Here is a 15,659-nt window from a genome sequence, read left to right on the forward strand (position 1 = left end):
TGTCGGTGGATTACGATAGCAAATATCCTTCAACTTTCGCCACAGAAAGAAATCGGGGGGCATCAGATCCGGTGAACGTGCGGGACATGGTGCTTCGACGACCAATCCACCTGTCATGAAATATGCTATTCAATACCGCTTCAACCGCACGCGAGCTATGTGCCGGACATCCACCTCGTTGAAAGAACATCGCCATTCTGTCATGCAGTGAAACATATTGTAGTAACATCGGTAGAACATTACGTAGGAAATCAGCATACACCATTTAGATTGCTATCGATAAAATGGGGGCCAATCATCCATCCTCCCATATTGCCGACAAGGTCGCTGATGTTCCACCTGTCGCACCCATCGTGGATTTTCCGTTGCCCAATAGTGCATTTATGTCGGTTTACGTTACCGCTGTTGATGAATGACGCTTCGCCGCTAAATAGATCGCGTGCAAAAAATCTGTCTTCGTCCCGTAATTTCTATTGTGCCCAGCGGCAGAACTGTACACGACGTTCAAAGTCATCCTCATGCAATTCCTGGTGCATAGAAATATGGTATGGGTGCAATCGATGTTGATGTAGCATTCTCAACCCCGACGTTTCTGAGATTCCCGATTCTCGCGCAATTTGTCTGTTACTGATGTGCGGATTAGCCGCGACAGCCGCTAAAACACGTACTTGGGCATCATCATTTGATGCAGGTCGTGATTGACGTTGCACATGTGGCTGAACGCTTCCTGTTTCCTAAAATAAAGTAACTATCCGGCGAACGGTCCGGACACTTGGATGATGTCGTCCAGGATACCGAGCAGCATATATAGCACAGGCCCGTTGTGCATTTTGTACACAATAGCGATACATCAACACGATATCGACCTTTTCCGCAATTGGTAAACGGTCGATTTTAACACGAGTAATGTATCACGAAGCAAATACCGTCCGCACTGGCGGAATGTTACGTGATACCACGCACTTATACGTTTGTGACTATTACTGCGCCATCTGCCACAAAGCGAAAAAAGTGGTCCAACTAAAACATTCATATTTATTTACGTACTTCACGAATATCTAAAATAATGGGGGTTCCTATTTTAAAAAAACGCAGTTGATATCCGTTTGACCTATGGCAGCGCCATCTAGCGGGCCAACCATAGCGCCATCTGGTTTCCCCCTTCAAGCTAGACAAGTTTCGTTCTTTGTAGTTTTTTCGTTTGACGCTTATTTCGTGAGATATTTAGCCAGGTCACGATCAATGGACGACCATGTATATTAGTATCAGGCGTAGGATACGGTGCGAGAGTTTTGGTTCATAGATTGCAACTAGTGAAGCCAGCGTCAGTAGTGAGAAGAGTTCGAGTGCTACTAAGATTAACGGGCGCCTACTGCACTATCCCGAATGATGCTTTGCTAGTAATTCTAGGAACATGCCAACTGGACTTGCAAATCAGGAAAAGGGGAGTCTTTTTTACTGATGAAAGAAAGCCAACGGAGGGTGCTAGAAAATGAGGCCATTTCGATAAAGGTAACAAAAGATCGCCTATTACAACTGCGGCAAAATGAATGGACCCTTCAGGCACAGCAGGAGAAAATACAAAATTCTCCCTAACATCAGAGAGAAACTAAAAATGAGATTTCTTAATCCGTCTAATGGTCTGATACGTTACCTCAATGGGCGCGGTCCGTACATTACGTATCTATAAAAATCAGCAGACAGACGAATAACAGCTGCATATTGTGGGACTGCGCGATCTGTGAAGATGCGGCGGATAACACACGTCAGGTATTACAGATGTTGGATCCCTAAGCAGCGCTAAAGAGCGAGAAAACCTGGCGCAACTTGGACGGTACTTAAGCCGTCGTACCCAGGAAGACTAAGGAAGACTTCCCGAGGCATTTATCCACAGGTCAGCATAAAAGAGGTCGGCGACCACAGAACGAAATAGTTTCACAAGAATCTACCTTGCCCTGGGGCACGTGATGATGCAAGTGTGGATGGAGTTACTTGCTGTAATGGAAAGGCTGCCGACATGCTGCCAACGCCCAAGGATTCCAGCGGGCAATGGCTGTTGACCGGGCAGTGTGAGGACGGATTCAGTTGCGGAAATAACCATCAACAAATTAAATGCAACAAATTAAATGGACAGAGAATATATGAAAAAAGCACCACACAGCTATATATTTAATCTATCACTACTAGTGTCGCTGGCACATTAACGCCACCCTCAGACCGCACCAATGCCAAAAAGAGTGTCTGATTTCCTTGGCGCATTTACTGTGGAATCAAATGGTTCAAATGGCTCTGAGCACTATGGGACTTAACATCGGAGGTCATGAGTCCCCTAGAACTTAGAACTATTTAAACCTAACTAACCTAAGGACATCACAAACATCCATGCCCGAAGCAGGATTCGAACCTGCGAGCGTAGCGGCCGCGCGTTTCCATACTGTAGTGTCCAGAGCCGCTCGGCCACACCGGCCGGGTACTGTGGAATCCTTGTTACTAACACACGTGGGCTAGCTATCATCAGAAGACTACACTTGACACCGTGTTGACACTGTTGAAAGCTAACCCACGTGTGCTAATAATAAGAATCCCATAGTAAATGCGCCAAGGAAATCAAATACTCTTTTGGCAGTGGTGTGCTCTGAGGATGGCGGTAATGTGCCGCCGAAACTAGACGTGTGATAGAATAAAGACATTCTCAAGATACAGCTGTGGTGATACTTCCCTCACATCTATCATCAGCTGAAGTTACTCATCCATGCAGTAAGATGGACATCCATAAATTACACACAGAATGGATTCTGTAGTTTTTATAGCGGTATTACTAGTTGGATAACTGGTTAGGAGTTTTATCGTAGTTTGTGTCAGTGAAAGAAGTCCAGTAATAGTATTAAAAAAATAAGTATCAAAAAATAATTACACTACTGGCCATTAAAATTGCTACGCCACGAAGATGACGTGCTACAGACGCGAAATTTAACCGACAGGAAGAAGGTTGTCAGAGCATTCACACAAGGTTGACACCGGTGGCGACAGCTACAACGTGCGGACTTGGCGAAAGTTTCCAACAGATTTCCCATACACAAACAGCAGTTTACCGGCGTTGCCTGGTGAAACGTTGTTGTCATGCCTCGTGTAAGGAAGAGAAATGCGTAACATCAGGTTTCCGACTTTGATAAAGGTCGGATTGTAGCCTATCACGATTGCGGTTTATAATATCGCAACATTGCTGCTCGCGTTAGTCGACTTCCAATGACCGTTAGCAGAATATGGAATCGGTGGGTTCAGGAGGGTAATACGGAAGTCCGTACTGGCTCCCAACGCCCTCGTATCACTAGCAGTCGAGATGACAGGCATCATATCCGCATGGCTGTAACGGATCGTGCAGCCACGTCTCGGTCCCTGAGTCAACAGATTGGGACATTTACAAGACAACAACCATCAGCACGAACAGTTCGACGACGTTTGCAGCAGCATGGACTATCATCTCGGAGACCACGGCTGCGGTTACCGCTGACGCTGCATCACAGACAGGAGCGCCTGCGATGGTGTACTCAACAACGAACCTGGGTGCACGAATGGTAAAACGTCCTTTTTTCTGATGAATCCAGGTTCTGTTTACAGCATCATGATGGTCGCATCCGGGTTTGGCGACATCGCGATGAACGCCCATTGGAAGCGTGTATTCGTCATCGCCATACTGGCGTATCACCCGGCGTGATGGTATGGGGTGCCATTGGTTACACGTCACGGTCACCTCTTGTTCGCATTGACGGCACTTTGAACAGTGGATGTTACATTTCAGATGTGTTACGACCCGTGGCTCTACCCTTCGTTCGATCCCTGCGAAACCCTACATTTCAGCAGGATAATGCACGACCGCATGTTGCAGGTCCTGTACGGGCCTTTCTGGATACAGAAAATGTTCGACTGCTGCCCTAGCCAGCACATTCTCCAGATCTCTCACCAACTGAAAAGGTCTGGTCAATTTCGGCCGAGCAACTGGCTCGTCACAATACACCAGTCACTACTCTTGATGAACTGTTGTATCGTGTCGAATCTGCATCGGCAGCTGTACCTGTACACGCCATCCAAGCTCTGTTTGACTCAATGCCCAGGCGTATCAAGGCCGTTATTACGGCCAGAGGTGGTTTTCCTGGGTACTGATTTCTCAGAATCTATGCACCCAAATTGCGTGAAAATGTAATCACATGTCAGTTCTAGTATAATTTATTTGTCCAATGAATACTCGTTTATCATCGGCATTTCTTCTTGGTGTAGCAATTTTATTGCCCAATAGTGTAGTTTCCCAAGAATCTACATTGTGTTGGTGCACGTGATGATGGAAGTGTGGACTGTAAGACGTAACGTGATGGATGGAATTACTTGCCTGTAATGAAAAGGCTGCTGACATGCTGCCAACGCCCAAGGATTCCAGCAGACAATGGCTGTTGACGAGGGCAGTGTGAGGACTGATTCGGTTGCGGAAATAACCATCTACAAATTAAATGCAACAAATTAAATGAACAGACAGAGAATATATGAAAAAATCGCAACAACAGCTATATATATTTAATCTATCACTACTAGTTTCGGCGGCACATGATCGCCATCCTCAGACCCCACCACTGCCAAAAGAGTATCTGATTTCCTTGGCGCATTTACTGTGGAATCAAATGGTTCAAATGGCTCTGAGCACTATGGGACTTAACATCGGAGGTCATGACTCCCCTAGAACTTAGAACTATTTAAACCTAACTAACCTTAGGACATCACACACATCCACGCCCGAGGCAGGAGTCGAACCTGCGACCGTAGCGGTCGGGCGGTTCCAGACTGAAGCGCCTAGAACCGCTCTGCCACACCGGCCGGCGTGGTAGTACTTCCCTCACATCTGTCATCAGCTGAAGTTACTCGTCCATGCAGTAAGATAAACATCCATCAATTACACAGAGAATAGATTCTGCAGTGTTTATAGCGGTATTAGTAGCTGGATAACTGGTTAAGGGTTTTATTGTAGTTTGTGTTAGTGGAAGAAGTCTAGTAATAGTATTAAGAAATTAAGTATCAAAAAATAATTAGTATGTAAATTTATTGCTGTCCAGAGAATTATGATTTCAGATAAAAAAAATAGAAAAATACAAATAAGAAATGAGAATCGACAAATGAACTCATAGAAACCGGAAAACAAACATGAAAAACAAAAATGATTCGAACTTATGCGCCAACCTAGCACTTCTGAAAGGGGATGAAATCAGTACGACTAACTGATTAATTTATATTTTTTTCAAAATAGTTTCGAAAGGGGAAAAACTCAGTACGGTAACGAGCGAACATCTCGTGCGCCGTTTACGCGTCCCGCATGGCACTGGTGAGGGAGGTGGGAGACTGGACCAGATATTCTGGAGCACTTTTCATGCGGCCGGCCGGCGGGCCCGCTCCGGAACGCGCAGTCTTGTGCAAACATCGCTCAGGCGGGCAGAGCAGCCCATCCCAGCCCGGCGCGTCCTGGCCCGATACAATGGGCCGGCGCCGCGGCCCGCAAATGGCGCAACAAATCAGCCGTCCCGTCCCGCGCTGTCCCCGCTTCCAGCTCCAGCCCACAGGCTCCAGGCCCCATCCTCCGGCCGGCTAGTATACGGCCGGCCTTGCGCGCGGTATGCCCGCCGAATTTTAAAGCGCTGTCCTCGGCGGCCGGCCATTCCGTCTCAAACGGGGACACGTCCCGAGCTCCTCGCAGGCTCGCAGGATGTATGATGGATGCCCCGAAGATGGGGGCGTCCCTCTCACTTCGCCATCGTAATCGATTAATCGATAAAACGGAAAACGGGGAGGGGGGGGGGGGGAAATCCCTCTACAGACAAAGACTTTATTTCGTTTCGAAATAGTACGTTGCAAGCGATTCTTTCTACAGTCCGATAAGTTGTCCACTTTGTTTTATTTCGGCACTTGTTTCCTGATGAGGCAAATTTACAGGACTTTATAATTCTCCCCTTTCTTTTTTCTCCTTTTTTCCTTTTTCCAACAGCCATTCCATCGGTTTTATGCCATCTGATGCGCTGTTCTTCTGTGGAAATTTCGTTACAGTTTGGACAAAAAAAAATGTTGAATACTGTGTTTTTTATGACGTAACATTCATCTCCGAGCGCTATATATATATATATATATATATATATATGGACATGGGTATGTGCACAACGTGCTTTTTTTAAATTTTTTCTTTATCACAAACATTTGTATCATGTACTACATTTTATCTGCGTGAAAACTTGGCCTGAGGTCCAGATCAAAATGAGCACATTTTATAACATAGAGTTGTAAGGACCTGAAGATGATAGTAAAGTCTGCGAAACAGATTGTTTGCAAATAAGGAAATATTTATGCGATCTTGGTTCAAATGGTTCAAAAAATGTTCAAATGTGTGTGAAATCGTATGGGACTTAAGTGCTAAGGTCATCAGTCCCTAAGCTTACACACTACTTAACCTAAATTATCGTAAGGACAAACACACACACACCCATGCCCGAGGGAGGACTCGAACCTCCGCCGGGACCAGCCGCACTTCAAATGGTTCAAATGGCTCTGGGCACTATGGGACTTAACATCTGAGGTCATCAGTCCCCTAGAACTTAGAACTACTTAAACCTAACTAACCTAAGGACATCACATACATCAATGCCCGAGGCAGGATTCGAACCTGCGACCGTAGGGGTCGCGCGGTTCCGAACTGAAGCGCCTAGAACCGCTCGGCCACACTGGCCGGCTGCGATCTTGGTTTTTATAAAAAAAACTTCTGAACTTAGTGCCCTCTAGGAAAGTTGCTGTGTTCAAATTATTCTCAGAACCGAGAGCTGGCTGAAACCCGGTATATAAAGCACCGAAATATATAGCGAGGAGTGGAACGTATATCGAAAAGACAGATTAGACCCCATACGAGGGGAAGTATTTGTTGCTGTCCACAAAAGTATCGTGTCTAACGAGGTCGAAGTTGAGATTGACTTTGAAGTTATATGGACACGAGGAGCAGGCCGAGGCGAACTCAAGTTACATATGAAGATAATAACTGTTCTCGAAAGAACACATACCATTGATGACCGTGCAGCTTCTCTAGAACAAATGATAATTATTTGAAACCCTCAGCAGCCAACAGGTGTTGTTGATATACCTCGGTGGGGACAGCTGAAAATGTGTGCCCCGACCAGGACTCGAATCTGGGATCTCCTGCTTAAATGGCAGACGCTCTATCCATCTGAGCCACTGAGGACACAGATGAATAGAGCGACTGCAGGGACTTATCCCTTCCACGCCTCCAGCAAGATCCAAATTCACAACTGTCCACAATCTACATGCGTGATGTACCTATTAGATATTTGCCCATCCACTCACTACTTGCGCCAACTAAGGTGACGATTCCCGTAATAGTTCGGGCAACCTGTGCGCATTCGCACAGACGAAGGTCAATGGCTGGGTAGCCTTTAACTATATATATGAAGATAGTAACTGTTCTCTAAAGGAGAGATACCATTGATGACCGTGCCGCTTCTCTAGAATAAATGATAATTAATTGAAACTCTGAGCTGCTGACAGGTGTTGTTGATATACCTCGATGGGCACAGCTGAAAATGTGTGCCCCGTGGCGACAGACATTTTCAGCTGTCCCCATGGAGGTATATCAACAACACCTGTCGGCAGCTGAGGGTTTCAAGTAATTATCATGAACTAAAGTTAATTATCGGGTGTTTTACCGACCACCTGACTCCACCGTAACAGTGGTATAGTCATTCAAGGAAGGTTCGCACTCAGTACCAGTTGGAAGCGACTTTAATATGACAAGCATGGCTGGAACGTTTACTGATTGACTGCAGATGGTATGTGTGGTGTCACCGCCAGACACCACACTTGCTAGGTGGTAGCCTTTAAATCGGCCGCGGTCCGTTAGTATACGTCGGACCTGCGTGTCGCCACTATCAGTGATTGCAGACCGAGCGCCGCCACACGGCAGGTCTAGAGAGACTTCCTGGCACTCACCCAGTTGTACAACCGACTTTGCTAGCGATGGTTCACTGACAAATTACGCTCTCATTTGCCAAGACGATAGTTAGCATAGCCTTCAGCTACGTCATTTGCTACGACCTAGCAAGGCGCCAGTACCAGTTACTATTGATACTGTAATAATGTACCGTCAAGACCGACGTTCACCATTTATGGATTAAAGTTAAGTATTCCACCAGCTACGTCCGTTTTTTCTAAATTCTAATTTCCTTGTCCTGTTCCAGACCTCACGCCAGACTGCGTGAGCTAAAACGCGTGCCTTTCGGCTTCCTCTTGTAACGCGGTGTTGGCTCTCCTGCCAACCCACAACAGTATGGACAGACACTTTTGTTAAATACTTTTGAACACAGGTTATACGTGTTCGTCTGATGGGAGATATCTGCCAGTTTGTCGGAAAAGAACATCCTTCTCAAGCCAAGACCGCTAAATATTATTTATTTCATGATGACCTGTGGTTTAGACAAAAGTTTACTGTCATCATCTCATCCTCGAAAATTTAAAGTGCTTACATATCCCGCTATGAGTCTGATATGCGTGCATTTTCAATTTCCGAAGATCAGGTGATGACGGCAAGTGTTTCGACGTAACATCAAGGGCCGGCACGTCGGCGTGGAGCGTTACAGCAGAGAGGGCTGCGAGACGACGTCAGCCAGTAGTACACTCACAAGGTAGACATCACGATAGGAACGGCCCCTATACGAAGAGAATATAAGCATCGCTCCGCCTAGCCGCGGCGCACTAGAAGATGAGCCGTCATCCTAACTCTTTAGTCGTGATTTGTGAGCTATATTATTTGCTTTCATGGAAATTGTATACATCGAAGGACACTGATTATTTGAATGTCGCCATTTGCTTGCGACCTATCTTTGTAAATACGCGAATTTAAGTATTGTCAATTTAATTTACTGTAATAAACTCCATTAATAAGGTTTGCTTGAGATGTTGTATAGCTATCCGAGAAAACAGTTTTCTAGGCACCCTATATTATACGAGTGGGCAGGAAACAACAGCAAGTTCCTGTCGAAACCAGTCATTGTGGAACAAACAATATTTAGCGACCCTGTCTTCAGTAGAAAGTTATTTCCAACTATTGAATACGTTTTCCGAAAACTGTCTTTAAAACCTAGTTCCACAGCCCACAAGCAATGGAAATATTTCAGCTCTTGTAGCTACAAATAGGACTGGCCTTATCAAGTCAGTATGAAGACAGATATTAGCGATAATGATGTCGTCATAACCACGATAGTTACTAAAGTTAACAAAACGATCAAGCAGGCAAGAAGAGTACTTATGTTAGAAAAAACAGATAAGCATTTGTTAACATTTACAGGCAACACTACGAGGCCTATGATGTTTACAGTATTCGACGCCCCAGATGGTGTCTACCATGAAACCACAATATTGACCCAGCGAGGTGGTGCAGTGGTTACGACAGTGGACTCGCCTTCGGGAGGACGACGGTTCAAACACGCGTACGGCCATCCTGATTTAGGTATTCTGTGATTTCCCTAAATTGCTTGAGGCAAATGACGGGATGGCTCCTTTGAAAAGGCACGGCCGACTTCCTTCTCCATCCTTCCCTAATGCGATGGGACTGATGATGTGGCTGTTCGGTCCCGTCCCCCAAATCAACCAAGCAATCACGATTTTTTTTTTTTTTTGTTTTTTGGTCATCAGTCTACTGACTGGTTTGATGCGGCCCGCCACGAAATCCTTCCCTGTGCTAACCTCTTCATCTCAGAGTAGCACTTGCAACCTACGTCCTCAATTATTTGCTTGACGTATTCCAATCTCTGTCTTCCTCTATAGTTTTTGCCCTCTACCGCTCCCTCTAGTACCATGGAAGTCATTACCTCATGTCTTAGCAGATGTCCTATCATCCTGTCCCTTCTCCTTATCAGTGTTTTCCACATATTCCTTTCCTCTCCGATTCTGCGTAGAACCTCCTCATTCCTTACCTTATCAGTCCACCTAATTTTCCACATTCGTCTATAGCACCACACCTCAAATGCTTCGATTCTCTTCTGTTCCGGTTTTCCCACAGTCCATGTTTCACTACCATACAATGCTGTACTCCAGACGTACATCCTCAGAAATTTCTTCCTCAAAGGCCGGTATTTGATATTAGTAGACTTCTCTTGGCCAGAAATGCCTTTTTTGCCATAGCGAGTCTGCTTTTGATGTCCTCCTTGCTCCGTCCGTCATTGGTTATTTTACTGCCTAGGTAGCAGAATTCCTTAACTTCATTGACTTCGTGACCATCAATCCTGCTGTTAAGTTTCTCGCAGTTCTCATTTCTACTACTTCTCATTACCTTCGTCTTTCTCCGATTTAGTCTCAAACCATACTGTGTACTCATTAGACTGTTCATTCCGTTCAACAGATCATTTAATTCTTCTTCACTTTCACTCAGGATAGCAATGTCATCAGCGAATCGTATCATTGATATCCTTTCACCTTGTATTTTAATTCCACTCCTGAACCTTTCTTTTATTTCCATCATTGCTTCCTCGATGTAGAGATTGAAGAGAAGGGGCGAAAGGCTACAGCCTTGTCTTACACCCTTCTTAATACGAGCACTTCGTTCTTGACTGTCCACTCTTATTATTCCCTCTTGGTTGTTGTACATATTGTATATGACCCGTCTCTCCCTATAGCTTACCCCTACTTTTTTCAGAATATCGAACAGCTTGCACCACTTTATATTGTCGAACGCTTTTTCCAGGTCGACAAATCCTATGAAAGTGTCTTGATTTTTCGTTAGCCTTGCTTCCATTATTAGCCGTAACGTCAGAATTGCCTCTCTCGTCCCTTTACTTTTCCTAAAGCCAAACTGATCGTCACCTAGCGCATTCTCAATTTTCTTATTGGTTGCTAATGCCAACACCTGTTGCCGGGAGTGAAAGTATCCAATAGTGAGCACGGCATGAGGCTACGAAGCGTAGTTGAACTGCTTAGTCGACGAGTAACTCACAACAGTACTACAGTCAAATGTATTCAAATGTGTGTGAAATCTTGTGGGACTTAACTGCTAAGGACATCAGTCCCTGAGCTTACACACTACTTAACCTAAATTATCCTAAGGACAAACACACACACCCATGCTCGAGGGAGGACTCGAACCTCCGCCGGGACCAGCCGCACACTCCATGACTGCAGCGCCTAGACCGCTCGGCTAATCCCGCGCGGCTGCTACAGTCCTAATGTTGATACAAAGCTGAACAATGGCAACGATGCCGGCCGGAGTGGCCGTGCGGTTCTAGGCGCTGCAGTCTGGAGCCGAGCGACCGCCACGGTCGCAGGTTCGAATCCTGCCTTGGGCATGGATGTTTGTGATGTCCTTAGGTTAGTTAGGTTTAATCAGTTCCAAGTTCTAGGCGACCGATGACCTTAGAAGTTAAGTCGCATAGTGCTCAGAGCCATTTGAACCATCTTTGAATGGCAACGATAAACAAAACAAACATTGCTTTATATCTACAACAACAGTTGCCGAAGTTAACATTCCATTAGAAAGGAACACAAGAAATTTCGCAGAGTGAGCAAGACGTGGCAGATGAAAAATTAGCGTTCCTGCGAGAAGAGTCACTGGAATGTGTGGTGTCGTATAAGCAGGACTGTGCGGGCAGTGTACATAAGGTGTACAATGATGACGGTACGTTTTTAACAAGTAAAAGTGATACTGAAACAGTTGTAGAGACGTGTAGTTCATCACCCTTGTCGAACCGGGAGCCACAGATCCAGTCTCCAGTGGTACGTAGTAAGGGACAACCGTTGCCCAAGGAGCGGACACTAAATATAAAAACGTACTTGGAAGATCATTTGCAGCATAGTAAAAAATCAATTATGAACAATATTTCGAATATGTCCGCAGCAATATGTGCATGTACTGCATAAGAAAAACTACGGATATTAAAGAAGAACAAGGCACACTTCTTACAAAAATTGGTGCTTGCGCGTTTCAAGGATGCTCGTTACAATTTACAAGATGTTCATGATAGCGACCTACTGCGTTATTCACGTAAAATTGGGCGCGACATAGATTACAGTGCTTTCAAGGGAAGCAATCGATGGTTGTATAACCTCACACAGTGCTACGGAATTTGAAGACGTAGCGTAACGAAATTTCCAACAGAGTGTCAACTTGACGATGCACAACAAACTGCGGAATCGACCCGAAAATTTGTGGGTCAGGTGAATGAACTTATCCCGTCGTTCTACCCCCTAAGATTCTTTCTCGTGTGCGTGGTCTTGGAAGTGCAGTAGGGAATATTCGCATCATAGAGAGCAAGACTGGTAAAATGGGGGTGAGAAAATTACAACTATGGTATGAGCACTGCTTTTGGCTTGTAACTGGTTAAAATAACTTGCTTTTGTTTGATTCCTGCTCTGCGTATAAAAATCACACTCCTTTAGAGCAAACTATTCCTCCTGAAAAATGCGTGACGTTGCAGTTCATACCACGTGAATGTTTGTCTTTTCTGTCTCTATAAAACTTATTATAACTGTAATGATGACGCCGCGCGGGATTAGCCGAGCCGTCTTAGGCGCTGCAGTCATGGACTGTGCGGCTGGTCCCGGCGGAGGTTCGAGTCCTCCTTCGGGCATGGGTGTGTGTGTTTGTCCTTAGGATAATTTAGGTTAAGTAGTGTATAAGCTTAGGGACTGATGACCTTAACAGTTAATTCCCATAACATTTTACATACATTTGAACATTTTGTAATGATGACGACGAGTGAATCGTCGCCAATGTGAATGACTGGTGGCCAGTGCTAAATAGAAACGTACCAATCTCTTCTTTGCGTATACAGCAGGTTTGTCAGACACGTGTATAAGGAGATGGCTGCGTGGTCTGCGTGTGAAACGACTAAAGTAATTGGAAATCGTTGGTAAAAAATACTATACTGTACTTAAGAGTTGGTACAGGAGTCTTCATAGTCAGGGGGAATATAATTACAGAGAGCTATAGAGGCATCACACAGGCCATACTTTAACTAAGCGTTTTTTTTGTTTTTTTTTTTTTTGTTTTTTTTTTAGAGGTTGCTTCCTATCAGCTGAAGGCTATACTACTTTCCTACTTGACGTCCCGTGCAAGAGTGGCTGAGCGCACGCTAGAGATTTGTTGCAAGGCACGGAGCGGCGCAAGCGGCGTTGGTCTCGACTTGCGAGTCCATCGATACTAGTAAGGACCGCGGTCGATAACTGCAACTCCTAACAAGTGTGGTATCGAACGTTGATACCACAATAACACTTGCCCGCGAAAGGCAAAGGTTCCGAGTTCAAGTCTCGGTCCGGCACACAGTTTTAATCTGCCAGGAAGTTTCATATCAGCGCACATTCCAGAGCAGAGCGAAAATCTCATTCTGGAAACATCCCCAAGGCTGTGGCTAAGCCGTATCTCCGCAATAGCCTTTCTTCCAGAAGTGCCAGTTCTGCAAGGTTCGCAGAAGAGCTTCTGTGAAGTCTGGAAGTTAGGAGGCGAGGTACTGGCAGAATTGAAGCTGTGAGGACGGGTCGTGAGTTGTGCTTGGGTAGCTCAGTTGGTTGAGCACTTGCCCGCGAAAGGCAAAGGTCCCGAGTTCGAGTCTAGGTCCGGCAGACAGTTTTAATCCGCCAGGAAGTTTCATATCAGCGCACACTCCGCTGCAGAGGGAAAATCTCATTCCACAATAACATTATCTGCAGCTACGCCTCAACGGATAACCAGTTTCACGATAAGCACCACGACAGACTGTTTCGCATTCGGTTGCATCCTATTACATTCCATCAGTTCTCATCACCCTGTCACACCAACATGATTTCATATGCGTTCTTTAAGAGTGGACACCTAACCGAACGTCCTGCACTGTTTTAACTCTCAAGGAATTCGCCTTCTGTGTTGATGGTGCGAACCTTCGTGATCACTGTGGCGTGCCATGTTTCATTCGGCGTACGTGCTGCAAGTTAATCGATGTTTTAACAAGCCATGAATGTTGACGATGTTCATTTTGTAAAGTGTAATACATATATCCCATACAAGGTTGATCTGTGTATCTCCCGGACACATTTTCTGTCACCTTCCTGATACGCATGGTGAGTCATTAGCATCTAATATTTTTCTGTCGTAATAGTTAGCACAAAACTTTCAGATGAGCCTTACTAAAGACTGAAATTGCGGTCTCGTGCTCAAGGGTTTTTTTGTTACACAATGAATGGACGTCATTTAGTTCCATTACGATGGACGAGGAGGAATTTTGGGCAAAATTTAAACTAATTGTTAATCGCGCTCTGGTGACGTATGTGCAAAATTGACTAGGAATGGAAAAGCCGTCCATGGTTAAGCAACGAAAGTCGAAAAATGCTGACGAAGCAGAGACTGTTGTACACTCGGCTCAAAAAGGTACACCCAATGTCAACAGGCAAAAGTCAGTACAAATTTGTGCGTTCGTATGAAAGTCAATGCACGAAGCATACAACTTCCACCGTCATACCTCAGCGAAATATCATACCGAGAAAATTCTGGACCTACGTAAAAATCACTAAACGATTCGAAGCCTGCTATGCAGTCACTACTTGACCAGTCTGGTGTAGCAATAGAAGACAGCAAAAGAAAAGCTGAAGTATTAAATTTCGCATTTAAGAAATCATTCACGCACGCGGGTCGTACAAACATACCGTTGTTTGACTCTCCGATAGACTCCCGCCTAGAGGATACAGAAGAAGGCATACCTGTCGTAGGGAAGCAACTGAAAGTGTTGGAGACAAATTGAAACGTCCCCTTAGAAAAATTATGAATGACTGTGCTGGTAAACTTCTACGTTATTTGATTTTCAAACAGCTGAGCAAAATTCAACGTACTCAAACACTTTTCTCTTTATATTCTGATCATCACTAAAATGACACACAATATTTTTAGCGCAACGAATATCTGACTTTTAAAAATCCCTACAAAATAATGGCTCTGACTAGCAATAAACTATACCTTTCTTGAATCACTAACCCCACAAAAATCTTCGTTACTCGAACTACTGCTATACAGCGAGCGCCAATACTGCCAGTTAAATCAAAAACTCTAACAACTTAAGGCACTAACTACGGATAGGCATAGTTAGCAAATTAAAGATTTTGATAGAGAACAAACAATGTATTTACCTTAATAGTGTTCAAAAGTCATCGTATACATATCTATCAATTTATGACATCCATCTTTACAAATTTCCTTTTTCTGGCGGACACACATCCAGATCGTCCGCTTATAGTAACGTCTCAAAACTCTGGCATCTCTGTCTCCACATCCTCCAACTGCCCAACGCTACGCGCTGTTCACATCCAACTGCCCAACACTACACAAGCGAACATTCCATCAATGAGTCCAACCACCCACAGACTGCAAACAGCGCAGTCAGTGATTTTCATACAGAGTTCTATGTGGCGTTACCAACATAAAAACCTAAACAGCCTACTTACAAAATAACTCGCCACGTCATATGGAGTTCGGTTTTACAGAGATTACTTTGGGGCATTGGCCTCTTAGTTAATTGCATTTACTGCGGATCTCTAGCGCAGTGCAACGTCCCAAGCGACTCGAAAAATGCGCCGGTGACTCCTGTATGTAAAAAGGGCAAAAGAACGGATCT

The sequence above is a fragment of the Schistocerca americana genome, chromosome 2 (genome assembly GCF_021461395.2).
Source record: "Schistocerca americana isolate TAMUIC-IGC-003095 chromosome 2, iqSchAmer2.1, whole genome shotgun sequence".
Classification (NCBI taxonomy): domain Eukaryota; kingdom Metazoa; phylum Arthropoda; class Insecta; order Orthoptera; family Acrididae; genus Schistocerca; species Schistocerca americana.